Raw genomic sequence first — 14,262 nt, 5'->3', positions numbered from 1 at the left:
AAAATACAGTTTAAATGAAGGACATGGACATCCAATAAATTGTTAGGCTGGCCAGCTCAACTTTAAAACACTTAAATGAGTGTATATATTTCTGAATTTGAACAATAGATTTCTCCAACCGGTATTTGTTAGTAAGCAATCAAATGTGCATTAGCCAAGAACTTGAGGCTTAATGTGCCACTTTCAACACAGTCTTTTTAGATGTTATTTATTTGCCCATATTTTTAAAGGCTTTTTATGCAAGGATGACGCTTAATTCAAACAGTCACGATAGAACCGTAGTGGGAAAAGCTTGTTCTGTGTGCTGTATCAGATGTTTTACAGCAGACCTTCAATGAGGTTAGATAGTAATGGCTTTGTACTCCGGGTTACAGGTGCTGACCGTGGTTTTTTTTTTAGATCAGGGAGACATATAGATACATTGTGGTTGCTGCTTACAGAATAATGAGTGCAATATAATATTTGATTTTTCCTGCACTCAAAGGCTGTCCGTACTCACTCAGCTGGGGACGGACGCCTGTGGGAGCAGACTTACGGCCACAATGTTTCTCCTCACTGCATGCAGAAGTGTGGTATTCAGCATCCACCCGTCAGAGGTAAGAAGGATTTTGTCAGAAAGAATGAACTAGAATAACCCCCTTAGTTATTTTGGAAGAAGCCACTTTGTTAGCTAATTTTCCTCCTTCTCTTTACATAGGATTATATATGCTATTTTATCCCATTTTTTTCCATTAGCCGGGTGGCGCATCTCGCTAAGCAAGAGTAGCACACCTCATACCGTGTCGGGTTCAATTCCCGCAGTTATCAGCACAATTTATGTTTTTTCTTTTAAAAATAGATTTTGCAAATAGAAAACATGTTTACAAAGAAGGAAAGGATCTATCAAATTTTAACTTATGTCCGTGTATAACCATCTGCTCACTCTCTCTTAAAGAGTGTGTTTAGCTCGACCATATTAAGCTGGCCGACAGTTTATATATTTTTAGAAAACCAGACTATACAAATATATATGTGGCCAAAACATTAGACAATTTATGTATTTATAGAAATCTATTAGACAAACGTATAAATAGTTGAAATATAGATGGCTAATTAGCTGAATAAAGCATAGTAGATATTAAAATAAAATATAAATCAATTTAAGTACTATCAAGGAGAATAATCACTTCTTAGGATCGTGAACCTAATACGACCCAATCACATATAAATTCTATAGTGTAGTAACTAGCACCCCATTCTTTTACATATATATATATATACAGAAATTACATAAACATGTACAAATATCAAAAAGTGGTAAGGAAGCGAACCCGTTCTTATATAGCTCAGCCTATAAGGCTCCCACATCCAGGGCTCATAACACACTCAAACCCGCAGGTTCACATATCACCGGCATACAAAAATACCGATGTCGTTTATTATTCTTTCATTTTTTGTATATTGTTTATGAAGTATTATTCTTCTTAGGTTTCCCCATTTATTTTTTATTTTTTATTTATTATTTATTATATATATATATATATAAAAAAATAAACCATTGACCTATATTTTCTATGCACATATATACACACACAGATGTTTATATTTAGATTCAAATTCCAAAGAATATTTATCAAATTATCCTGGATGTTATAATTCATTCCGAATCTACGCGTGTATATATCGCACAGATATGTATCCACAGATATGGGGCAGATCCATCCATGTGCAGAGGCACAAAAGAATCGTATCTCCTGCTCCATTCGAAAAAAAATATTTTTTGTTATATCAGAGGCCAGTTGGATATGTATTTAAATTCTTTAAGTTTAATCAAAACAAGAGACAGAGGGTAAACTTGAATCTCCAAAACTCAGTTACCTATGTTATTAAGTTCGATTGATTCATTCAGACCCATAAGGGTCAAGGAACCCATAGCAAAGATCCAGAAAGCTTCCCTTTTACATAAAGTAGAAAAACGATCCCCACCCCTTTTTGATACTGGAATCCCTTCAATGGCTTGCAATTTTAGAACTTCCACATTTCCTTGGTGCTTTTCTTTCACATGTCCTGAAATACTATGTGCTTTGTTTTGATTTAGAACATTCCTTCTATGATCTAAAAATCTAGTATTCAGAGAGCGAATAGTGCGTCCAACGTACTGTAAACCACAATCGCAGGTTATTAGATAAATCACGTACGTGGAGTTACAATTTAAGAAGCTAGTTATTTTGTGGGTTGATTTATTGGTTGAAGAGGTGAATTGCACGCTTTTATCAATCAAGAATCCACAAGTAATGCACTTTCTCCTGCCACATTTATGACACCCCACAATATGAAGATTAGGTACTTGTTTCCTAGCACGGCCACAACGATCTTAATCGTGGTCATCAGGGGTAAAATCGGGGCCATCGCAGGCATCGCGGCCGCTAAAAAATCAGGTGCGATGGGCCAGACGCGATGCCCGCGATTTTCCCATAGAGAACAATGTTAAATGGCTCAATTTACCCGCGATGACCACGATTTCCCATAGGAAACAATGTGAAATGGATCAATTTACCCAAATTATCATAGGGAACAATGGGAAATGGGGCAAAAACCCCCCTGAACATAAAAATGTCCCCCCAAAAGTAGTTGACGCCACCCCGCCATCAACGTGAACCCGAAGCGTGACGAGCGGCGGCGGCACGCGTCCTCCGACCTTTTCATGCCCTACTATCCACTAGGGCGTGGAGTGAGAATAGAATAGTGTGGCGAGCGCAGCGAGCCACCGAGGCCCGAAGCGTGGCGAGCGCACGCGGATACCTTCACAGGTAAACGCGTCCCTTCGCGGGCTTCACAGGTGTCCACGTGTCCATGGACACCTGGGAAGCCCGCGAGGGGACGCGTATAACTGTGAAGGTATCCGCGTCCGCTCGCCACGCTTCGGGCCTCGGTGGCTCGCTGCGCTCGCCACACTATTCTATTCTCACTCCACGCCCTAGTGGATAGTAGGGCATGAAAAGGTCGGAGGACGCGTACTGCCGCCCCTCGCGTACCGACGCCCCTCGCACGCTCGCTGCGCTCGCCACGCTTCGGGTTCACGTTGATCGCGGGGTGGCGTCAACTACTTTTGGGGGGACATTCCACTCTTTCTGGCCCATTTACCATTGTTCCCTATGGTGATTTGGGTAAATTGATCCATTTAACATTGTTTCCTATGGGAAATCGGGTCATCGCAGGTAAATTGAGGCATTTAACATTGTTCCCTATGGGGAAATCACGGCCATCGCGGGTGGACCATTTAAGCACTTTTAGGTGCACACGCCGCGACCGAACCGATTTTTGACTGTTTTCAATGCATTTCAATGGAAAAATCGGGGGCATCGCGTCGGTCGCGTCGCAGGCCACTAAAATTTACCCCCGATGGCCGCGATTGTGGCTGTGCTAGGAAACAAGTACCGAAGATTATTCTTAGATATTCCGGGGGGTTGTCTAAAGTGACTGGGAGCCAGTGCATTTTTAAGATTTAAATTTTTCTTGAATACTATTTTAGGTTTTTCTTCCAGTAAAGGGGCCAATTGTCTTCAGGATTTTATAATTTTTGTTTAGGATCCTTCTAATCTCATTCGAATGGGAATTACATTTTGAGATGAACAGTGGTTTGCAGTTGTACTCATCATCTCCTTCTTCATTAGTCTCAGTTTGGTTGGCAGTTTTTCTTTTTTTGTTGTTTCTACTTTTTTTAGTCGATAGGAGGGTTTTTCTATCGCTTTTTTTGACCTACTCAAATGCAGACAAAAGAATGTCAATGGGGTAGCCCTGATCAAGGAAAGACAAAATTAAACTCTCAGCTTGTTTTTCAAAACTCAGTGGATCCGAGCAGTTTCTTTTAATTCTCATTATCTGGCTTTTGGGTATGTTATTAACCCAGGGGCGATGGTGACAACTCCCATAATTCAGGAAATTACTACAATCAACTTCCTTGACAAAGGTGGAGGTAACAATCTCACTGTTCACAATACAAAGAGCAATATCAAGAAAGGTGATGTGGTCAGAACTAATCGTGTGTGTGAACTTTAAACCATACGTGTTATTGTTCAAAAATTCAACAAAAAGAAGTGCTTCTGAATAACCCCCTTGCCAAACGAAAAACATATCATCTATATATTTGCCATAGGTCACCAGGCTCGCCCCGAATGGGCCACCCCAGATATACTGCTCCTCAAACTGACCCATATAAAGATTGGCAAAGCTCGGGGCGAACCTGGTGCCCATGGCAGTACCCAGAATCTGTAAAAAAAAGGAATCATCAAAAGTGAAATAATTGTGAGATAGAATGAATGCTACTGAATCCAAGATAAAATTCCTCCGACTGTCACTCAGATCTACATCTTCAGATAAGAATTTCTCAAGGGCTTTTATGCCCAAGGAATGTGGAATGTTTGTATATAATGACTCTACGTCACATGTCAAAAACAAAAAGTTTTCTTGCCAACAACATCTCTGGATATTCAACAGAAAATGAGTGGTATATTTTATGTAAGATCTGAGTGACTGTACATGAGTCTGTAAAAAAGTGTCAACAAAAGCAGAAAGTGATGTGGCAAGAGACCCAACACCCGAAATAATAGGACGCCCAGGGGGTGAAGAATATGTGGAAATAACAGGGTGTGCATTGAACAAAAAAGAGAATTCTTTCTTTGTTATTGCTCCCTCATCGATTCCTCTTAAAAGGAATTCCTTAACTTTGTGGTTAAAATCACTAGTAGGATCCTTTGATAGTTTTTTGTAGAATTTTGGATTGTCAAGTTGGCGATATGCCTCCTTCACATAATCAGCTACATTTTGTATGACTGTACCTCCACCCTTGTCAGCCCCCTTAATTATAATGGATTTGTCTTTCTGTAAATTTCTCAGGGCACGTCTCTCATTAGAGTGTAGATTATCTGATCATTTAGTTTTTGATTTACCATTAACATTATTCGAACAGAGAGATGAAAAGTCCTCAAGAGTCAGGGAATAAAATGCCTCAATGCAACCGCTTTTGTATTGGATAGGATAAAACTCAGATTTTTTCCTTAAAACAGATTTGCTTTTATCTTTACTTTCTGTCTCATATATTGGGACTATGGGGTCAAAAGTTGAACCACCCTCTTTCTGTAAGTCTTGTAAGATATGAACTGCTAGCAAATCATGTTGATCCAATACAATAGGGGCCCCAATGATGTCATTCTGTTTCAAATTTTAGTTTGAAAATATCTTTGTCTACAAAGGTCTCTTGTATATCGATTTAACTCTACAAAGAGATCAAAAAGATCTGGACCTTTTGTAGGGGCAAAATTTAATCCCTTAGATATAACTGACTTCTCACTCTCTGTTAGAATTCTGTCTGAAAGATTATATAAACCACTGTTCCTCATTCTTTTCTTATACTTTTTGGATCTTTCTTTGGATCCTCCTCTGCATCCTCTCTGTTTTTTCTTTTTGGAGAGGGTAGTGAAAGAGCCTCGTATCGATTCTGTGTTTTCCATATCGGATAGAGGCCCCTCTCTAAAAAAGAGGGCGAGGTGGATCTAATCGATTCTCTTATTAACTGGGTTTTTGTTCTGGCTCCTTCAGGGTTATTTCTGGTTATATCCTCTAAATTCATATTTTTATTAGCATGATTGGGTTGATATGAACTTCTCTGTTTAGAGTTTGTACTTGTCTGAGATTTATTGTCAAATCTCCCTCTTTGTCTCTGTTCTACAGGTGTAAAATTGGGGTTTCTATTATTCTGCCAAGATTTATTTTGATGGTTATTTTTTCATTGAAAGTTATTACTTCTTGTTTCAGAGTAGTCTCTAAATTTTTTGTTATAGGACCTGACTTGGTTGGTTTTATAGTCATTGCTGTCTCTATATAATTTGTTGTTTTTACTTGTGATTAGGGTTTTCTCATATTCATTGATTTTTTGGGTGAGCCTATAATCATAGTCTCTAAAATCTTCTCTCACCTCATAAGGTTTGAGTAGTTCTTGAATCTTTTCAATCTCAGTAGCCATTTCTTTAACTTTTTTGTCTCTATAAGAAATCAATAGTTCAAGCAAAGCAAATGAGCATTTATCTAAAGTCCCATTCCAGGCTTCTGTAAGTTCCTTGTCCTCTTTAAAGGAGCAGGATTTAAAAATCCGCAGGCCTCTTGGGATAATTTTTTCATTAAGATATTTGCTCAGAAGCATTTTGTCCAGCCAATGTCTTGTTTCTGTTTTTAGTAGCAATTCTAATCTGTTGAACAGCTGTCGCTTGTCCAAAGGATTAACTACATCATTGGCCAATATATCGTTAGCTGGATCATTAAATAATTTGTCACGTCTAATATTTCTCTCATTGATACTAATAAAACTTGCCATTGCACACACCTGTGCTGCCCAATATAGCAGAACCTAGTTAGAAACCAGAAAAAAATATACAAAATTGCGTCCTCTGCTTCCTCCACACAGAGCGCCACAGAATGATGATGTGTGATATCTTTAGACAAACATCCACCCGTGACACTGTGCGGGATAGAACAGAGACTCAAAATCAGGCGCACATTAACCAATACAATTTCCTTAAATAATTATAAAGTGTTACACTTGCAGCTCTTAACTGGGGAGTATCTGCAAAACCCCAAAAGTAGATAAAAAATTTCAAAGAATATCACAAGAATATATAAAGAGCGCAATTGTGACACTGGAATTACTGGAAAAAAATATAATTTATTTTTTATTTTTTGTTAATATAATATCTTGATCTTTATAATTAGCACACACCTAATCAATAGGCAGACAAGCTAGTATGAGTGAACATTTTAATGGCACAATGAAATTGATAAAATTATAATTAAGAACATTGAAAAATCGCAAATTCAAGGACCAAGTGCAATCACAATAGTGGTTAGAACTATATGGATAAATGAAACCTGCACTGAAATGGGCTTGAAGTCCCTTTGGAGAAGTCCTGTAATGGATTTAAAGTCCTGGGTACCGCTGCAGGAAATGTCCTGTGGATTTGGATGTGATAATTACCAGGTCTAGACGGGTGCCGGATGGGGTTCCGACAGGTGGGATCCCGACAGGCATTTACCCAATGTCTGGATTCCGACTGTCAAAACACAGACAGCTGGGTTCCTGATGGCCACCTGCTATTCTCCCTCGTGGGGGTCCACGACCTCCATAGAGGGAGAATAGAATAGGTGGCACGTTTTGTCCTGTGATTCACGTTTTGTTGTATATGTTATTATTTGTCCTTGCGGACTTTACTATGTGGGCAAAACGTTCAGGAAGTTCAAGGAACGAATGGCGTTCCATCGCTCATCTATTAAATCTGCCCTGGCTGGCAAACCATGTGATCAACCGGTTGCTATGCACTTCAAGCAGCATAACCATCAGCTGTGTACCTTACGTTATCTTATGATCGATCATATCCCGGATAATATCCGGGGGGGGAGATCGGAATAAGAAGTTACTTAAACTAGAAGCAATGTGGATATTTAAACTTGACACTGTGTTTCCGAAGGGTTTAAATGAAAGAATTGTGTGGAGTACCTTGATGTAAAGATGTCTGATATGTTTCATTGTGTCGTCCGCTAGTTTATTTTTATTTTCTCAGCTTGTTGTAATTGTTTTTATGTATCACTGTATATAATTATTTTATTATATGCAACATCTTGTTATGTGCATATTCTTATAGTGTATGCTGTTTTATTTTTGTGCATGTATTTAACCTCCTATGTTACCGGAGTTGACAGACGGCTAACGCACGCCCCCCACCCCATACGCCGGACTGAGCATTCTGTTGCTTAGCAACAGTCAGCGGTACGGACGCACTGATGTCATCTAGTTGCGTCTGGTCAGGCTGATTGCGCTCCGGTGTAGGAGAGGTGTGGCCATCCTCATATATATATATATATATATATATATATATATATATATATATATATACATACATACATACATACATACATATATATATATATATATATATATATATATATATATATATAGTCTCGTAGGAAGGAACAGACAGCAGCACTCCAAGGGTTTTCAACAGCGTGTATTAAAGCAAACCAACGTTTCAGGGTATCATTCACCCCTTTGTCAAGGTTTAAGTGCAATGTTACTGCACTTAAACCTTGACAAAGGGGTGAATGATACCCCAAAATGTTGGTTTGCTTTAATACACGCTGTTGAAAACCCTTGGAGTGCCGCTGTCTGTTCCTTCCTACGAGACTACCCGTTTGTTCCAGAAGGCACCCAGGTACTGAATTCCAGCTGAGGGAGTGCCAGGCCGTCTACCTCTCTCTCTCTCTCTCTCTCTCTCTCTCTCTCTCTATATATATATATATATATATATATATACATACAAGTTCAATCTGCGCAAAGTCAGCTACTATGAATTTAGAGGAGAGATATCCGTCATCAGGTGTATGGTGCTGCTCACTCCAATAAAGGCTTGTCTCAGCCTCAGGGTAAGGTGCATGTAGGAAGAAATAAGAAGGAGCGCACAATGAGTAAATCTTGAAACAATTTACTTAAAAAGTGTAATATCTCACATACATAGTAGAAAGAAGCAATCAGCATAAAGATCACCGTGCGGGCACAGCACACTGCACTCTGGAAGCGGGAGAGCGACTCGGGCAGATGGTAACCAGACAGACAGCGGCGTCAGCGTATTCCACCGGGAGAGCTTAGACGGGACAGCGTACTCAATCCTGTACGTCAGAAGACCCCGCCCCAACGCGTTTCGTCATAGGAGACTTCGTCAGGAGGCGTGGAGACAGGTAAGTATGACCACATATATATAGCAGGCCAATTAGCAGCAACGCCAATCAGCTGTCACTCTAATCAAGCACACTGAAGTCTGATTGACATTTGAACAAGAATTTGTACAAAGAACAGAGATTTTTAACAAATTCAAACGTGTGGAAAAAAATCTGAACACACGTCGAAGTTACATATGTAAGAGTCACATCAATAAAAGAAAATATATTTTCAGTAGCATAATTTCAGCGATTACAATAAAAACATTGATTTTATTTAAACAAAAATAATCAAAAAAAATATATATATACACGATATAATTATGCATAAAAAAGACATATAAAAATCTATATAAAATATACAAAAATACAAAACACCGGGAAATTCCTAAATAAAAGGAATAAAAATTGGGAGAGAGAGAAAATAGTATCAATAAGCAGCAATGAAAAATAGGGACAATCCCAGATATAGGAGACTCATAAATATTTATTTATAACACCCAGGTAGCACAGTACTCAGTATTATGAGACGCAAATGATAGGACATGGATATTGCTCAACACCATACGAATTGCATGAGACCAAAAACACTATTAGCACGGAGAAGGAGTATTAACTCAACATCAACGCCGTGCCAGTGTAGAAGCCCCCGCCAGACGCATATTTAGTGAAGAAACGGTACAATATCCACTCCTTCATTTAAACCGCCGGGAGAGAGCGTATTTAACGTATATATCCAATACGTCTCCCTTCTACTAAGCTTGGTTAGAATGTCACCGCCCCTTTCATCTAAAGTAATATGTTCTAAAGCTTTAAATGAAAAATGTTCAAGGTTGGATGCGCAACAGGTAGAGAAGTGTCTGGGAACACTATGTGCCAGAACCTTATTTTTTATACTTCTCATATGTTCTAAAATACGCAGTTTTAAAACTCTTTTAGTTTTCCCGACATAACTTTTTCCACATTTGCACGTTAACATGTATATAACGTGTGTAGTCAGGCAAGTCATACGACTCTTGATTTTCCACGATTTTGTATGGTCATAATTCCAAAACATAGACCTTTCCCTGTCGGCATGTTGACATACTTTACATTTATTGCAGGGAAAAAAACCATTAATGGCTTTCAACCAACCTTCATTTTTATCTTGCGTGGTTTTTAACATACTGGGGGCCAGAGAATTCTTTAGAGAGGCAGCTTTTCTAAATATTACTTGTGGTTTCGATGGAAGTAGAGGTTTGAGTAGGGGATCCAAGAGTAAAATATCCCAGTGACGAGTGAGAATTTGACGGATCTTATTACTCTCACTATTAAATTGAGTGACAAATGGAACCATAACATTTTGGTTACTGGGTTTGATCTTATATTGCAATAACTCAGTTCTGTCACGTTTCAGAGCTCTCTCTTTACATCTATTAACAAGTTCACAGGGATATTGTTTCTCTAAAAATCTATTGCTATAAATGTCTGCTTGTTTGTTAAAAAGGTCGACACTAGCACAATTTCTGCGGACTCTTACAAATTGGGAGTAAGGTATATTATTCACCCATTTTTTGTGGTGACAGCTATTGTAATGCACATAGCTATTGCTATCAACCTGTTTAATAAAGGTGCTGGTTTCAATTGATTTATTTTCATTTGACCAATTAGAGGTATCTATTAATAAATCTAAAAACTCTATTTTATTTTTGTCAGTCTTAGAAGTAAAACGCAAATTGTACTCATTAACATTAATACTCTGAACAAACTGGTTAAAGAGTGATTCTTCGCCATCCCAGATGATAATAATATCATCGATATATCGATGGTAATCGATAATATTACTCCTATATTGATGGGTAATTTCTGGGTTACATTCCTCCCATTGCCCAAGATATAAGTTTGCCAGACTGGGCGCATAGGGCGTACCCATAGCTACCCCACATAGTTGGGCGAAAAACTCACCCTGAAAAACAAAGAAATTATTAGTCATGACGATTTTTATACTTTCAATTATAAAGTCCCTGAAGTTCTCATCTATGGTGGGATCTTTGTCTAGATAATACCTGATAGCACGTAATCCCCCATCATGGGGTATTGAGGTATAAAGAGCCTCAACATCGATGGTACACCACCTATAAGAGTCTTTCCATTCAGTATTTTTAAGTTTCATTAGGATCTGTGTGGAGTCTTTAGTGTAAGAGTCCAATTTACACACATATTTTTGGATTTGCAAATCAACAAACTCAGATAAGCAGGAAGTAGCAGAATTTATCCCGGCGACTATCGGTCGTCCGGGTGGTTTGACCAATCGCTTATGAATTTTGGGCATATAGTAAAAAATTGCCACTGGTGGATTTTCATTCACTATATATTTCATTTCTTTAACAGTAATGCATCCCTTTTTAATGCCATCATTCATAAGAGTTTTAATCTTATCGATGACAAGAGGGGTGGGATCAGCCGTCAACCTACAGTAAGTCTTATCGTCATTAAGGAGGCGATACGCCTCCTCTAGATAGTCACTGCGGTTAAGGACAACAATCCCACCCCCCTTGTCAGCAGTTTTTATAACAATTTCATGATTAGTTTCAAGATGTTTAATTGCAGCTCTTTCATTTCTATTCAGGTTATCTTTATATGTTTGTTTAGTGTTGTCCTCACATAATTTGTCAAAATCATTTTTTATAAGATTGAAAAAAGTCTCAACATTACTCCCACGTGACTCTATAGGGTAAAAATTAGACTTGGGTTTTAAAATAGACTCATTACTAACAGGTGTATCGTCTATATCGTCATGAACTTCATCTATTTTGTTCTTAGCAAAGTGGCGTTTAAGAGTCAAAGTACGGACAAATTTGTTAGCATCTATGTATAGATCAAATGGATTAGGACCTTTTTGTGGTGCAAAGGATAAACCTTTGCTTAATAAATCATTCTCATCTTTTGTGAGGACATGGTCAGATAAATTAAATATCCCAGCACTCTTAATTACAGGTTGTATTTTCTTTGTTTTAACCCTCTTTCCCCCTCTTTTTCCACGTCTATAACTTCTTGTTTCCTCTTTTGCCGTGTATTTGGGCTGTTCTCTGCTCCAGATTCGCCTCTCCTGTAATTTCTCCATTGAGGGCGATTCTGAAAAACCTCATGTCTAGGTCTGTAAGGTGTATTAAGTGTTTGAAAACGATTAGAAGTAGGGATATCAAAATGGGCTCTTTCTGTATCATTATTATGATCAAAATAACGGGGAGCATTATTTCTTCTGTATGGAACTTTCTGCCAACCATTATCATAGTTGTTACGTTGATAATGTCTGTTATTCCTAGGTTGGTATCCTTGTTTATGAGTCACATTATTTTGTGGCCACTTGTGCACATTCCCATCTTTATAATCATTTAAATCACGTTTAAATTTTTTGACCTTTGTTTCAACCACATCATCCTCAATCTTTTTAAACCTCAAATCACTATTTCTCACAAGTTCTTTAAATTCTTTTAAATCCTTAGCAGGACTCAATTTAATTTCAAGGGCATCAATTTCAGTTCCAATCAAGGCAATCTCACTTTTCCTCTCTTTAATGATGAGTCTCATCAGCTGCATTGAGCATTCATCAAGAACATTAAACCAACTACTGATAAATTCCTTATTATCATTCCCAAAGGTAGGGTTCTTAGTAAAACGCAAACCCCTCGGAATCCTTTTAGCCTGGATATAATTTTCAAGGGTAGTAATCTCCCAATTAATCCTCATTTCCTTAATATTAAGTTTTTCCATTTGTGCACACATTTCATCAAGGTCATTAGTGCAATTACTAACCGGTGTGTCAATAGTTTTAAAACTAGTTTCAAAGACATTGTTAAAACGTTTATGGCAATCCTCTAAACGTCTGGAGCATCTCTCCATCGTAAAATCAACAATATTACCTGTCACAACTGACAGTACAGGATTATAATGAAATACTTATCAGTATCAAATATTTCAAACAATTCTCACATGTAAAAGACATGCAGCAGATCGGCAAAAAGACAAAGAAAATATACATACAAGTTCAATCTGCGCAAAGTCAGCTACTATGAATTTAGAGGAGAGATATCCGTCATCAGGTGTATGGTGCTGCTCACTCCAATAAAGGCTTGTCTCAGCCTCAGGGTAAGGTGCATGTAGGAAGAAATAAGAAGGAGAGCACAATGAGTAAATCTTGAAACAATTTACTTAAAAAGTGTAATATCTCACATACATAGTAGAAAGAAGCAATCAGCATAAATATCACCGTGCGGGCACAGCACACTGCACTCTGGAAGCGGGAGAGCGACTCGGGCAGATGGTAACCAGACAGACAGCGGCGTCAGCGTATTCCACCGGGAGAGCTTAGACGGGACAGCGTACTCAATCCTGTACGTCAGAAGACCCCGCCCCAACGCGTTTCGTCATAGGAGACTTCGTCAGGAGGCGTGGAGACAGGTAAGTATGACCACATATATATAGCAGGCCAATTAGCAGCAACGCCAATCAGCTGTCACTCTAATCAAGCACACTGAAGTCTGATTGACATTTGAACAAGAATTTGTACAAAGAACAGAGATTTTTAACAAATTCAAACGTGTGGAAAAAAATCTGAACACACGTCGAAGTTACATATGTAAGAGTCACATCAATAAAAGAAAATATATTTTCAGTAGCATAATTTCAGCGATTACAATAAAAACATTGATTTTATTTAAACAAAAATAATCAAAAAAAATATATATATACACGATATAATTATGCATAAAAAAGACATATAAAAATCTATATAAAATATACAAAAATACAAAACACCGGGAAATTCCTAAATAAAAGGAATAAAAATTGGGAGAGAGAGAAAATAGTATCAATAAGCAGCAATGAAAAATAGGGACAATCCCAGATATAGGAGACTCATAAATATTTATTTATAACACCCAGGTAGCACAGTACTCAGTATTATGAGACGCAAATGATAGGACATGGATATTGCTCAACACCATACGAATTGCATGAGACCAAAAACACTATTAGCACGGAGAAGGAGTATTAACTCAACATCAACGCCGTGCCAGTGTAGAAGCCCCCGCCAGACGCATATTTAGTGAAGAAACGGTACAATATCCACTCCTTCATTTAAACCGCCGGGAGAGAGCGTATTTAACGTATATATCCAATACGTCTCCCTTCTACTAAGCTTGGTTAGAATGTCACCGCCCCTTTCATCTAAAGTAATATGTTCTAAAGCTTTAAATGAAAAATGTTCAAGGTTGGATGCGCAACAGGTAGAGAAGTGTCTGGGAACACTATGTGCCAGAACCTTATTTTTTATACTTCTCATATGTTCTAAAATACGCAGTTTTAAAACTCTTTTAGTTTTCCCGACATAACTTTTTCCACATTTGCACGTTAACATGTATATAACGTGTGTAGTCAGGCAAGTCATACGACTCTTGATTTTCCACGATTTTGTATGGTCATAATTCCAAAACATAGACCTTTCCCTGTCGGCATGTTGACATACTTTACATTTATTGCAGG

The sequence above is a fragment of the Crinia signifera genome, chromosome 4 (genome assembly GCF_055691185.1).
Source record: "Crinia signifera chromosome 4, ASM5569118v1, whole genome shotgun sequence".
Taxonomy (NCBI): Eukaryota; Metazoa; Chordata; class Amphibia; order Anura; family Myobatrachidae; genus Crinia; species Crinia signifera.
The sequence above is the reverse complement of the archived record's forward strand: the minus strand, read 5'-3'. Positions refer to the sequence as shown.